The following is a 12,512-nucleotide window of genomic DNA, read 5'->3' as shown; positions in this document are numbered from 1 at the left end:
ATACTATCGGGCCATAGCCCTCCAGAGGCTCCTAAATTGGCGCTTTCACGACCGATCCAAAATATGGGTTACAATGGAAAAATACATGGCTGGAAGGAATCTGGCGTATGCCCCATGGCTCTCGGGGGAACACAGGGGGCTGTCAAGGGACACGTCCCCCCTGACGCATCTATCGCTCAGGATGTGGGACAAAATTAACCGCATATTTGGTCTGGCCCCCCCTGTGTCCCCGCTGGCGCCGCTGGGTGGGTACCTTTGGTTCCCCCCCGGGGAGGACACAGACTTCTTTGGAAAATGGGTTGACGACAAGAATGCTAGCTGTGGGAAACTGTTAAGAAATGGCAAACTGTTACCCTACGAATCCTTAAGGGGCAGGCCCGGTAAACCGCAAATGAATTTTTGGAGATATAGGCAGCTGCACCACTTTTTTGAAAAGACTGGTAGCTCAATAAGAGATATTACGTTGCTTACGCCCTTTGAGGGCCTGTTCATAGCGGATGAACCAATCTCACAAATGGTCTCAGAGTTGTACCAACTGCTGGGGTCCTCGGCCTCTGTGTCCAAACCCGTCTGTATACGGGCATGGGAGAGAGACCTGGGGCAAGAGCTCACGGGTCCTCAACTGACTCATTTATATCAGATGACTCATTCCAGCGCGACTGACTCTAAAACGCAAGAGACAAATTACAAGTTGATGTCGCGCTGGTACAGGGTCCCCGTGGATTTGGCACGGATGTATCCTGCCATCTCTGACCGGTGCTGGCGGGGATGTGGAGGTCGAGGAACCCTTTTACATTTGTGGTGGGAATGCCCTATAATTGCGCCTTTCTGGGAAGACGTTAGAGATCAGGTTAAAGAAGTTTTGGGGATAGACATCCCCTTCTCTCCGGCCCACTTTCTCTTGCACATCCCTCCCATCGAGAGAGTGTGTGTCTATGTGTGAGGAGGTATATTGGAGCATGGCTGCTTATCCCTGATTTTGGATTCAAGTTTGTGCAACTGTAAGGACACTTACTACCAAACCAAAAGACTGGTCAGACTACAGATAAAGTGTGTAAGGAGAGCAGCCTACTCTACTGTTTGCCCCGCTGTGGAATTTAAAGAAAACGTTGGGATAATCGAGTGCCTGGAGATCTAAGCTGAGGAGCGCCTGGTGGAAAGTCTTACCCACGCTTGTTACCCCTGCAGGGGTGTTCAACTCTGGTGAGTGGGGACACATAAGGGGGAGCACCGGAGCCACAGCGACTGCACTCTAAAGTATTTGTCTGTTCACCCAGCAAGTCACCATGATGACACCCACCGAATGAACTTTATACCTGCTACCGTCTATTTTTAATTTTATTTTTATATATATATATATCTTTTTATTAATTCACAGCTGCAAGTTGGAAGGACTAGTTTTCCTACCTTATTTGAATTTATGTCAGATTATGCACATTTGATTGATTTATTACACGTTTGCATCCAGTGTGGATGATAGAAGTATTTTTACTATGTATAACATATCTTTACCTCACTGAATGGTTTATGTATACACTTAATACACCACTGCTTACGGCTTGCCACTAGCCAACTGGTCACACTTTGAGTGCACTTGCACTTATATATATATAATTTTTATTTTAATTCTTTTGGCATCACATTTATTTAGGTATTTTTAATACCGCCATCTAGTGGACAGAAAGTACTACTACACTACTAGGCAATTCGTTTGGTCATTTACTTTGTTTATTTTGACCCTCGCTATCTAGCGTAGGATTGTCCACAGGTTCACACCCTGGTCACACGGGGACTATAACAGACAGCGCCACCACCCCCATCTTTTGTATTTATATTTTTTATGTTTTCCTCGGACAACATGTTTTAGGGGGGGCAGCAGTCTGCTATTCACTTTTTTCCTTCCTTATACCTACTTTACATACGCGCAGGCAACACCCCTTTTTTTTCCCTTTTTTTCTCTTTTCACATCCCTCCCATGCCTATTAGTCGTTACAAAAAGAGCGCACTTCCTCACCTGCTCAATGCCGCTAGGCGGCTAATTCCAATTTACTGGAAGAAAACGCAGATACCAAACAGGGAGGAGTGGATACGCAGGATAAATGAGGTCAGGGAGGCGGAAGAATGGATCGCAACCTGTAAAGGCACTAGAGATGCGCACACTGCCCGATGGATTCTATGGACAGATCATTTTTCAGACCCCAATTATATCCCCTCTAGTTTGGATGAATCCCTGCTAAAGTTAGCGGACTCAACTCTGGGTCACAACAGGGATGTAAGCCGCCCATGATACGGAGCGTAGACCGCGGACATTGCTTAACATAACCGTTCTTTTCTTTCAACGCGATAGCCTGGCGACTGGTGGCCCGGTGCGGACGGGGTGGATCCCTCATGCATCTTTGGTGAGATTCCGATCTTTCTCTTTCTTTCTCTCCTTTATTTTTATTATTATTTTTATTATCATTATTATTATTTTCTATATGGTTAAGCACTTTTACAGTTGTTGCTGTTGACACGGTTAATGCCCCCGAAATGCTGAGATGGCTACGCACGGCAGGGCTCACAACCCACGTTTGTGCGCCCTGAGAGATAGCGCCAGCGCTGTGATTCTCATTGTGAAATGCGGGGACCGGGGGGGGCCTGGGCCTGGAGGATGCGTTGGGGGCGGTTGTTGGAGGCCTTGAATGGCACCCCTCCTCCGGCGTAGACCCTGGCTAGGGTCGCTCCTGGAACCGCCTAGGGTGGTTCTCCACTCGTGGCAATACCAGAGCCCGAAACGTGATGTGCTTAGATAACTGAGGAGGGTAGGCGAGCCATACACCCTACTCTCAAGAATAACCTTCTTATGCTTTACTTGTTTTGGCTACGTTCGGATATTTCTTTGTGTTTTGTTTGTTGTTTTGTTGGAATGGAAAAATGTACGTCACTGTTACTAACGAGTATTGCTAAACTGTAAGATGTGACTGAACTCAATAAAATAAGTTTTACAAAAAAAAAAAAATAAGACTGGCACAGTGGGGCAGGTCAGTGACATCACTGAGCCCACCCCCTCAGCCCTAGCGACCACAACAGAGGGGACGAGAAACGGATATGTCCAGAGATGACTGGCCTTTGAAAGCATCAATTTGACAAACGAATATCGATATACAGATCAAACAATTAAAGTGGTTGTAAACCCACTATTTTGACTTTTACCTACAGGTAAGCCTATAACAAGGCTTACCTGTAGGTAAGGAGAATATCTCCTAAACCTGCACGGTTTAGGAGATATTCCCCTCGCAATGCGGGCGGCGCATGCGCAGGGGGGAAATCCACGGCGATAGGACCGGCATCCGCCGGATCCTGCCGATTTTAAATCTCCCGCGCGCACGCGCGGGAGTGACGTCATCGCCGCTCCAGCCAATCACATCGCTGGAGCGGCGATACCCGGAAGACACGCCGGAGCAAGATGACATTCTGCTCGGCGTGGACCAGGTAAGTGGTGGTCACCTCGTTCCGAGGTAAGTATTTCATAATCGGCTAGTATGCGGTGCATACTAGCCGATTATGCCTTTTGCCTTGCAGGTTTAAAAAAAAAAAAAAAAAAAAAAAAAGTTTATGCGGTTTACAACCGCTTTAATTATTAACTAGAGAAGGTAAACCATAAATGGAGGTGAGGAGAGGGTGAGAAAGAGAACATATTAAAAGGAAAATAAATGTAATAAAGATAAAAATGTAAATAAAAATAGAAAATAGTGATGATAATAATAGTAATTCAATAGAATTAAGATGGGGATAAGTATTAAGAATATGGGGAGGGAAATTGGCAGTCGTCAAGCAAGACAAAAAGACGACAATAAGTTTAGAAGGTGGGTGAGGGTTTGTTAAAGTTTTTTTTATTTAACTTTATCTATCAATATGTTTTTAACTTCGGCGGTTCCCCCACCAGCCGCTCGCCGCTGTCCAATGAAGTGTGCTCTATTTTTACTCTCAGGTGGCCAGGCCATTTTTGCAAGTTTTCCATAACATTTTTATTATTCCCTTACAGCTTTCAGCATTAAAGCTGAAAGCACATGACCAGTAGATTACAAATGAGGTGCTACTGATTTTTAGGGCAAAATATTTGTGCAAATGTTTATCCAAACAATATTTTGGTTAAAAATACACTAAAATCATTATTGGCAGATAAAAACACAGCACATTTTAGAAAATACCTACTAAATATAAAAAGTTTAATCTGTATTGAGTTAATAAAGAACAAATATTTGTAATTTTTACATTACACCTTTTTGCAAAATTTGAAAACCGAACATACGCAAAATAACCACATTTCTTAAAAATGTTTAAAGTTTTCATTTGTTCCCTTACAGCTTTCAGAGTTTGTTAAAGACCCCCCCACCCAAACCATATATTTTCTGAGAGCATATAACCGGTGAACTAAAAATAAGGTGCTACTGATTTTAAAGCCCCCACGACATTTTACGAAAATGTTTATCAAACAATATATTCGCAAATACATTTTTAGCAGATATAAACACAGCAAATTTTACAAAATTCCTGACAATGTATTACTAAATATGTAAAGAAAAAATATTGCGCTTATTTTGGTGGAAAAGCAGCGATCAAAAGGTGTTATACCACACAGACAATAATGCAAAAAGGAAGAGATTGCGCTAAATTAATGATCAAATAAATAATAAGTGGGTGAAAAGTTCAAATTAGGTAGTCAGTCCCACCACACAGGCAAATTCATATGAACAATCTCCAGAGTGAAACACTGAATCCACAAAAGAAAAGTGCTTGAAAGGAAAGGTCCTCCACCAAGGTTATAAAAGCCTCTTACCGGATGGAATTGATCTCCAAATTATAAGAGATCAAATATGGCGTGATAAGAGACAAGGATGGATAGTATCCCATAGGAAGCCACAGCGCTGAAATCCTGATAAACTGTGTCCTTACGTTGGATAAGTGCTCCCGATGAACCATCCAGGGGTATGCAAAAGCAGAAGAGACTCACATAGCGTAAAACCTTCTTTAATTGGTAAAATCAAGCGAAAATTGCACTTACATATAGTCGGCAAACATGGAGCATAAAAAACAAGCCGGCCAGCTTGACACACAGCCCGTATCCAGGTAGAAGATGCGCGGTGACGTCAGAACGCCGCCTCCCTACGTTTCGTCACGACAGGACTTGGTCACGGGATACAGGCGGCGCTCTGAATCACCGCGTAAATACAGCAAGCGTCAGATGTAGCCTCGATGTGGTGAAACATCCGATCAGACATCTTAACTACTGGAAAACTCAATCCCTGTTAAAGGAGAGACCATAGCCAAGTAAGGGCAACCATACGGGCGGACCTGATTGGAAAGAAAAAACAGTGCTGACTCTGAGTATGTACTAATAGAGTCTGCAATGATGTCAAGTAATGGTAACAGAGCAACAGGGGTCAAACACCCTGCCACAGTCTGAGACCATAAAAAACTCCACCAGCATTCTGAACAACATAACGTCGATCGCAGACGGTTAAGTACAAATTCAGAAAAAACGGAACGACAAAAATTTAAAAAAATATATATATATGACAATAAAAAACAATCATAATAGGAGAAAAAATGTAATTAATTGAATATGCCAATTTATACTCGCAAGCATATAGCAAGTTAAAAATGCACATGACCCATAAGGACCGCACCATGGTGGCCAGGCATCAAGTCCAAGTAAAAAATAAAAAGGAATTAAAAAATTACTAGTGACCCGTAAGGACTGCACCATACTAGTCAGGCATCAAATGTCATATTATAACTCACAAGCATATAGCAAGTAAAAAATGCACATGACCCATAAGGGACCACACCATAATGGCCACCTCGGTTGTTCATATTCAGGGCATCCAAAAATTGTGTCAAGTCGGCCTCGGTGCCATCCCATAAGAGGAGGATGTCGTCTATGTACCTGGCCCACAGAAGTATCTGGGGCTTAGTTTGGACACAGACGACATCCTCCTCCCACTTGGCCATGGGATGCCACCGAGGTCGACTTGACACAATTTTTGGATGCCCTGAATATGAACAACCGAGGTATCCATTTGAGTCGAGAGGTGAGCCAGGTGAAAGTCAACTTTCTGGACCTGACCATTTCTGTTATTAATGGTGCTTTTGTTACTTCAACATTTTTTAAGGCCACTGACAGGAATGCATTCATCCCTAAAAACAGTTGCCACCATACATCATGGCTCAAGTCTGTGCCTAAAAGCCAGTACCTTAGATTAAACTGCAATTGTACTGAGGATACCACTGTTTTGGAGCAAGCAGGGGTTCTTACCCAACGTTTTTTGGAAAAAGGTTACTCGAGTGCGTTTTTGTCTGACACTTTAGCTGCAGTCCATGATGTTAATAGAGGTGATCTGTTGACCGTCAGAACTGATAGAGATAAAGACAACAAGTTTCACAACCCTTTTATTACCAACTATTCTTGCCAACATGCGAATGTCAAACATCTAGTTGTAAAACATTGGCACATTCTTAAGAATGACAAAGTCCTAGGAGGCCTATTACCAGATAGGCCACAGGTGGTGTTCAGAGGGGCACCCTCATTAAAGGACAAATTGGCTTCGAATATTTTGAACCCACCTAGCATGGATTCAACGTTTTTTTCTGGCCTCACAGGCTATTATAAATGTGGCAAGTGTCAGGTTTGCTCTCTCAATGGCTGTAATTCCAGAAGGACCACTATCTTTAATTCCACCTGTACGTCCAAAAGTTATGCCATAAAACCGTTTATTACGTGCTCCACAATCGGAGTAATATATATGCTCCAATGCCCGTGCGGGCTTCAGTACGTGGGTAGGACTAAGCGTCCCCTACAGGTTTGTTTAAACGAGCATATTAATAACATACGTTTTAGGTTACACTAAACACTCTGTGTCCAAGCACTACCTAACGGCACATAATAGGAACCCCAAAAATACTATCTTTTTGGGGATAGACAAGTACAGCCCTCATTGGAGAGGGAGCCATCTTGTGAGAATCACCATTTTTTCTCCTATTATGATTGGAGATGTCTTGGGTCTACAGGTTAAAGTCTTATACTCCCTTCGGCCTAAATATAGAAGTGGATGTCAATTGCTTTATAGCCAACGCTTAATTTTTATGATATATACTTCACATATATTTTCATATTTTTTTGCATATTTTTATTGCTTGTACATTTATGTTTATTCCTCACATTTGTCCCTTCTAGTTGTAATGATTAGATGGCTCTTCTTTCCATGTGGATGTCATATGGTTCCCCGTACGATTATTGAATTTAATGTTTTTTAATGTTGAATATTGGGGGCATCGATGAATGTGAGCTCGATGTGGTGTTTAACGAGTTAAGTCACTACTTTGGGCGGATATATATTTTCAACAATATTTAGCATTTATCATGAGATCAAATTGGAACTGATGCCCGATTAGTATGGTGCAGTCCTTACGGGTCATTCGCAATTTTAAACCCCTTTTTCTTCCAACTCACCTGTATCTGATGCCTGGCCATTATGGTGTGGTCCCTTATGGGTCATGTGCATTTTTTACTTGCTATATGCTTGTGAGTTATAATATGACATTTGATGCCTGACTAGTATGGTGCAGTCCTTACGGGTCACTAGTAATTTTTTAATTCCTTTTTATTTTTATTTTTTACTTGGACTTGATGCCTGGCCACCATGGTGCGGTCCTTATGGGTCATGTGCATTTTTAACTTGCTATATGCTTGTGAGTATAAATTGGCATATTCAATTAATTAAATTTTTTCTCCTATTATGATTGTTTTTTTATTGTCATATATATATATTTTTAAAAAATGTTGTCGTTCCGTTTTTTCTGAATTTGTACTTAACCGTCTGCGATCGACGTTATGTTGTTTAGAATGCTGGCGGAGTTTTTTTATGGTCTCAGACTGTGGCAGGGTGTTTGACCCCTGTTGCTCTGTTACCATTACTTGACATCATTGCAGACTCTATTAGTACATACTCAGAGTCAGCACTATTTTTTCTTTCCAATCGGGTCCGCCCGTATGGTTGCCCTTACTTGGCTATGGTCTCTCCTTTAACAGGGATTGAGTTTTCCAGTAGTTAAGATGTCCGATGTCCGATCGGATGTTTCACCACATCGAGGCTACATCCGACGCTTGCTGTATTTACGCGGTGATTCAGAGCGCCGCCTGTATCCCGTGACCAAGTCCTGTCGTGACGAAACGTAGGGAGGCGGCGTTCTGACGTCACCGCGCATCTTCTACCCGGATACGGGCTGTGTGTCAAGCTGGCCGGCTTGTTTTTTATGCTCCATGTTTGCTGACTATACAGTTGTATTCAAAATTATTCAACCCCCACTGAAATTGATTGTTTTCCCCAGTTTGACATTGATTTTGATCATTCAGTCATCCTGCTTACAATTAAATCAAAGAGGCACGTGTAGGTCAGACAAATATAACATAACATTTATAATGAAATAACCACAAATGTCTTTTCTGTGCTCACATAATTATCAGTTTTATTCAACCCCCAGTTGACATTCAATCTTAGTACTTAGTACAACATCCTTTTACAGTTATAACAGCTTTTAAACGTGAAGCATAGCTTGACACAAGTGTCTTGCAGCGATCTACGGGTATCTTCGCCCATTTATCATGGGCAAAAGCCTCCAGTTCAGTCACATTCTTAGGCTTGCGCACTGCAACTGCTTTCTTTAAGTCCCACCAGAGGTTATCAATCGTATTTAAGTCTGGTGACTGCGATGGCCACTCCAAAATGTTCCAGCCTTTAATCTGCAACCATGCTCTAGTGGACTTGGAGGTATGCTTGGGATCATTGTCCTGTTGAAAGGTCCAACGTCTCCCAAGCCTCAGGTTTGTGACGGACTGCATCACATTGTTATCCACTATCTCCTGTTACTGAAGAGAATTCATGGTACCTTGCACACGCTGAAGCTTCCCTGTACCTGCAGAAGCAAAACAGCCCCAAAGCATGATTGACCCCCCGCCATGCTTCACAGTAGGCAAGGTGTTCTTTTCATCATAGGCCTTGTTCTTCCTCCTCCAAACATAGCGTTGATCCATGGGCCCAAACAGTTCTAATTTTGTTTCATCAGTCCACAGAACACAATCCCAAAACTTCTGTGGTTTGTCCACATGATTTTTGCATACTGCAGTCGACTCTTCTTATTCTTTGGAGACAGCAAGGGGGTGCGCCTGGGAGTTCTGGCATGGAGGCCTTCATTACGCAGTGTGCGCCGTATTGTCTGAGCAGAAACTTCAGTACCCACATCTGACAAATCTTTTCTCAGTTCCTCAGCAGTCACAAGGGGACTTTTCTCCACTCTACGCTTCAGGTAGCGCACAGCAGTCGAAGTCAGCATCTTCTTTCTGCCACGACCAGGTAGCGTTTCAACAGTGCCCTTTGCCTTGAATTTGCGAATGATGTTTCCTATGGTGTCTCTTGGTATGTTTAACATCTTTGCAATCTTCTTATAGCCATTGCCCTTCCTGTGAAGGGTAATCACCTCTTCTCTTGTCTTCCCGGACCATTCTCTTGACTTCACCATGTTTGTAACCACACCAGTAAATGTCTAGAAGGAGCTGAGTATCACAGTCATTTTAAAGCTGCCTGATTGGTGCTTATTAGGCTTTATTGCTGCTCCCTGACATCCACAGGTGTTTTCAATACCTGATTGAAAACACTTCAATGAACCTCTGTTCTTCAGAGTGGTAGTCTTTAAGGGGTTGAATAATTGTGTAAATGAAGAATTCACAAAATAAACATTTACTACTGTATTACAAAACCAATTGATGTCATTTTAGTTGCATATGGTTCTTTAAGAAGTCCTTGTAGGATTTAATTCTGAATACAATTACAAATGTACACTAAATTCCCTTAAACCCTTTACAGCATTGGGGGGTTGAATAATTTTGAACACAACTGTATGTAAGTGCAATTTTCGCTTGATTTTACCAATTAAAGAAGGTTTTACGCTATGTGAGTCCCTTCTGTTTTTGCATACCCCTGGATGGTTCATCGGGAGCACTTATCCAACGTAAGGACACAGTTTATCAGGATTTCAGCGCTGTGGCTTCCTATGGGATACTATCCATCCTTGTCTCTTATCATGCCATATTTGATCTCTTATAATTTGGAGATCAATTCCATCCGGTAAGAGGCTTTTATAACCTTGGTGGAGGACCTTTCCTTTCAAGCACTTTTCTTTTGTGGATTCAGTGTTTCACTCTGGAGATTGTTCATATGAATTTGCCTGTGTGGCGGGACTGACTACCTAATTTGAACTTTTCACCCACTTATTATTTATTTGATCATTAATTTAGCGCAATCTCTTCCTTTTTGTATTACTAAATATAAAAGCTTGGGCTGTATTGAGTTAATAATTAAAAAATATTTGTAAGTTGTTAAATTGCGCCTTTTTTAGAAAAAGGGAAAATCAGACGTACGCGCACATTTCTTAAAAAATCTAGAGGTTTTCCTTTTTCACTTGCAGCTTTCAGAATTTGTAAAAGACCCCCGTTAAAACTGTATTGGGTTGATACATTTTGTGAAAATGGTGCAGTGTGTAAATCTTGTATAATCAAATAATTCTACATTCCATAAAACAATTTATGAAAAATAAAAAACGGTTCATATGTAGGTTTCCAAAGCTGTCACCGCTGTTTAAAATGGATCCAATATTCAGTGCACACCACCACCTGCTAAAATGCCTGCTCACGTCAAGGATGAGTATAGAACTCATAGACAGATCACTCCTTGTGTCCACTACGATCAATCCACTTTACCAATGGTCGTAATTCCTACAGTCCCCAGACGGCACCTCTGTGTGGGTAATCAACGTTTGAATTGTCTCCAAACACCTTCCTCCACTCGTTTTTTCAATAATCAATTCCACTTATATTTCCAAGGGTTAAGGACATGAAACAAAAAACACAAGTACCATAGTGTTCTCTGCTTTTAAATTTATTAAAAAAGCCCCCCCTAAAAAGTTACTTTCAAGAAATTACAATTAAAACGGCATGTATCAAATCACCAGCTCATTCACTGCAGATCTAGACTCGCGGTGCTTCGCCTGACATCAGATTTGACTCCTCCCCTCTAAACGCATGTCAGCCCCTCATTGGCCTTCATCAGTAGATCATAATAACAAATATTTGTAAATTTTTAAATTGCATCTTTTTGTGAAATAGGTAAAACTGAAGGTACGCAAAACTGTAAATAAAAACAATTTACTCTAAAAATCTGGAGGTTATTTATTTTTCACTTACAGCTTTCAGAATTTGAAAATACCCCTTAAACTAGACTAGATTATCTAAAAGCACATGACCTGTAGAATAAAAAGAAAGTGCTGCAGATTTTTTGAGCCCTGCAATAATTACGCAAATGTTCATCATATTGCTATTTTCACAAAAAATACACTGAAATCATTAATGGGGCACATAAACGCAACATAACTTACAAAAATCCTGCTAAATTACTACTAAAGCATTGTTCACATGTGGCATACTAAAGTGGATGCACAGGTATTCCGTGTGTCCCCGTTCAGACAGTCCCATTTATGTCAATTGGGATGCAACTGCTGCACAGGCAGAGCTATTCCCAATCTGACATCCGTGTGGGTACATGACCCCGAATGCAGACAGTGTGAGCTTGAGACATGCATGCAGACCTACATGGACGTAGAATTGGAAGCAACCCTCTGTTCGTGCAGTTGCTACATCCCAAATGACAATGGGACTGCCTGCACAGGGTTGCACGGAACACCTGTGCATCCCTGTAAAGGTACGCTGTGTATGCCCTGTATAAACAAGGCTTTACACCCCATTCACACAAGCCGACTGATCGGGTCTGCATGTCCGTTTTTTCAGGCGGGCCCAATCGGGACCACCCATTGCTCTCTATAGCGAGGCTGATGTAAATGGACATGTCTGTTTACACCCACCTGCATTCAATTCAGTCCAGTCCGCTAAAAACAGACTGATTGGGATTCCATACCCTATACATCTAGCAGATCGAATGGTATCCAATGGAAATGGACAGGAGGTCTATTTCCATATGACCGCCCCATAGAGAACAGTGGACTGTGTCCGCTCTGCATCAGTGGAGAGGACGTGGACCTGTCAGCAGACAGATCCCCCGCTGAGCAGGTAGATCTGCTTGACAGAGTCTGCTTCATGTGAAAGGGGTCTTACCAGGAGCGGCCGGTCCATTAGGGGTGCTGGAGCGTTGTGTTTTTTTCAAGCCACATGGTTAGAGCTTGAGGCTCTAATCAGCTTGAAAAATGTTAAGCTCGGGAGGCAGAAATTTGCACCCCAAACCCACCCACTTGTGACAATAGCGAATTAATATTCGCTGTTGTCTTTTGGCCAATCGGGACAGGAGGTGCATCGGGTAAGCCGGAAGGAGAAGCCATGGAGGGGTGAGTGCGGATGGGCCATCACCATGGAGGGGTGCGTGCAGGAGGGGGTGCGCTGTGTAGAGGCTGGGGGGGGGGCTAGTTTT

Source organism: Rana temporaria, chromosome 12, assembly GCF_905171775.1.
Source record: "Rana temporaria chromosome 12, aRanTem1.1, whole genome shotgun sequence".
In the NCBI taxonomy this organism is placed as follows: domain Eukaryota; kingdom Metazoa; phylum Chordata; class Amphibia; order Anura; family Ranidae; genus Rana; species Rana temporaria.
This window is presented reverse-complemented; position numbering follows the sequence as displayed.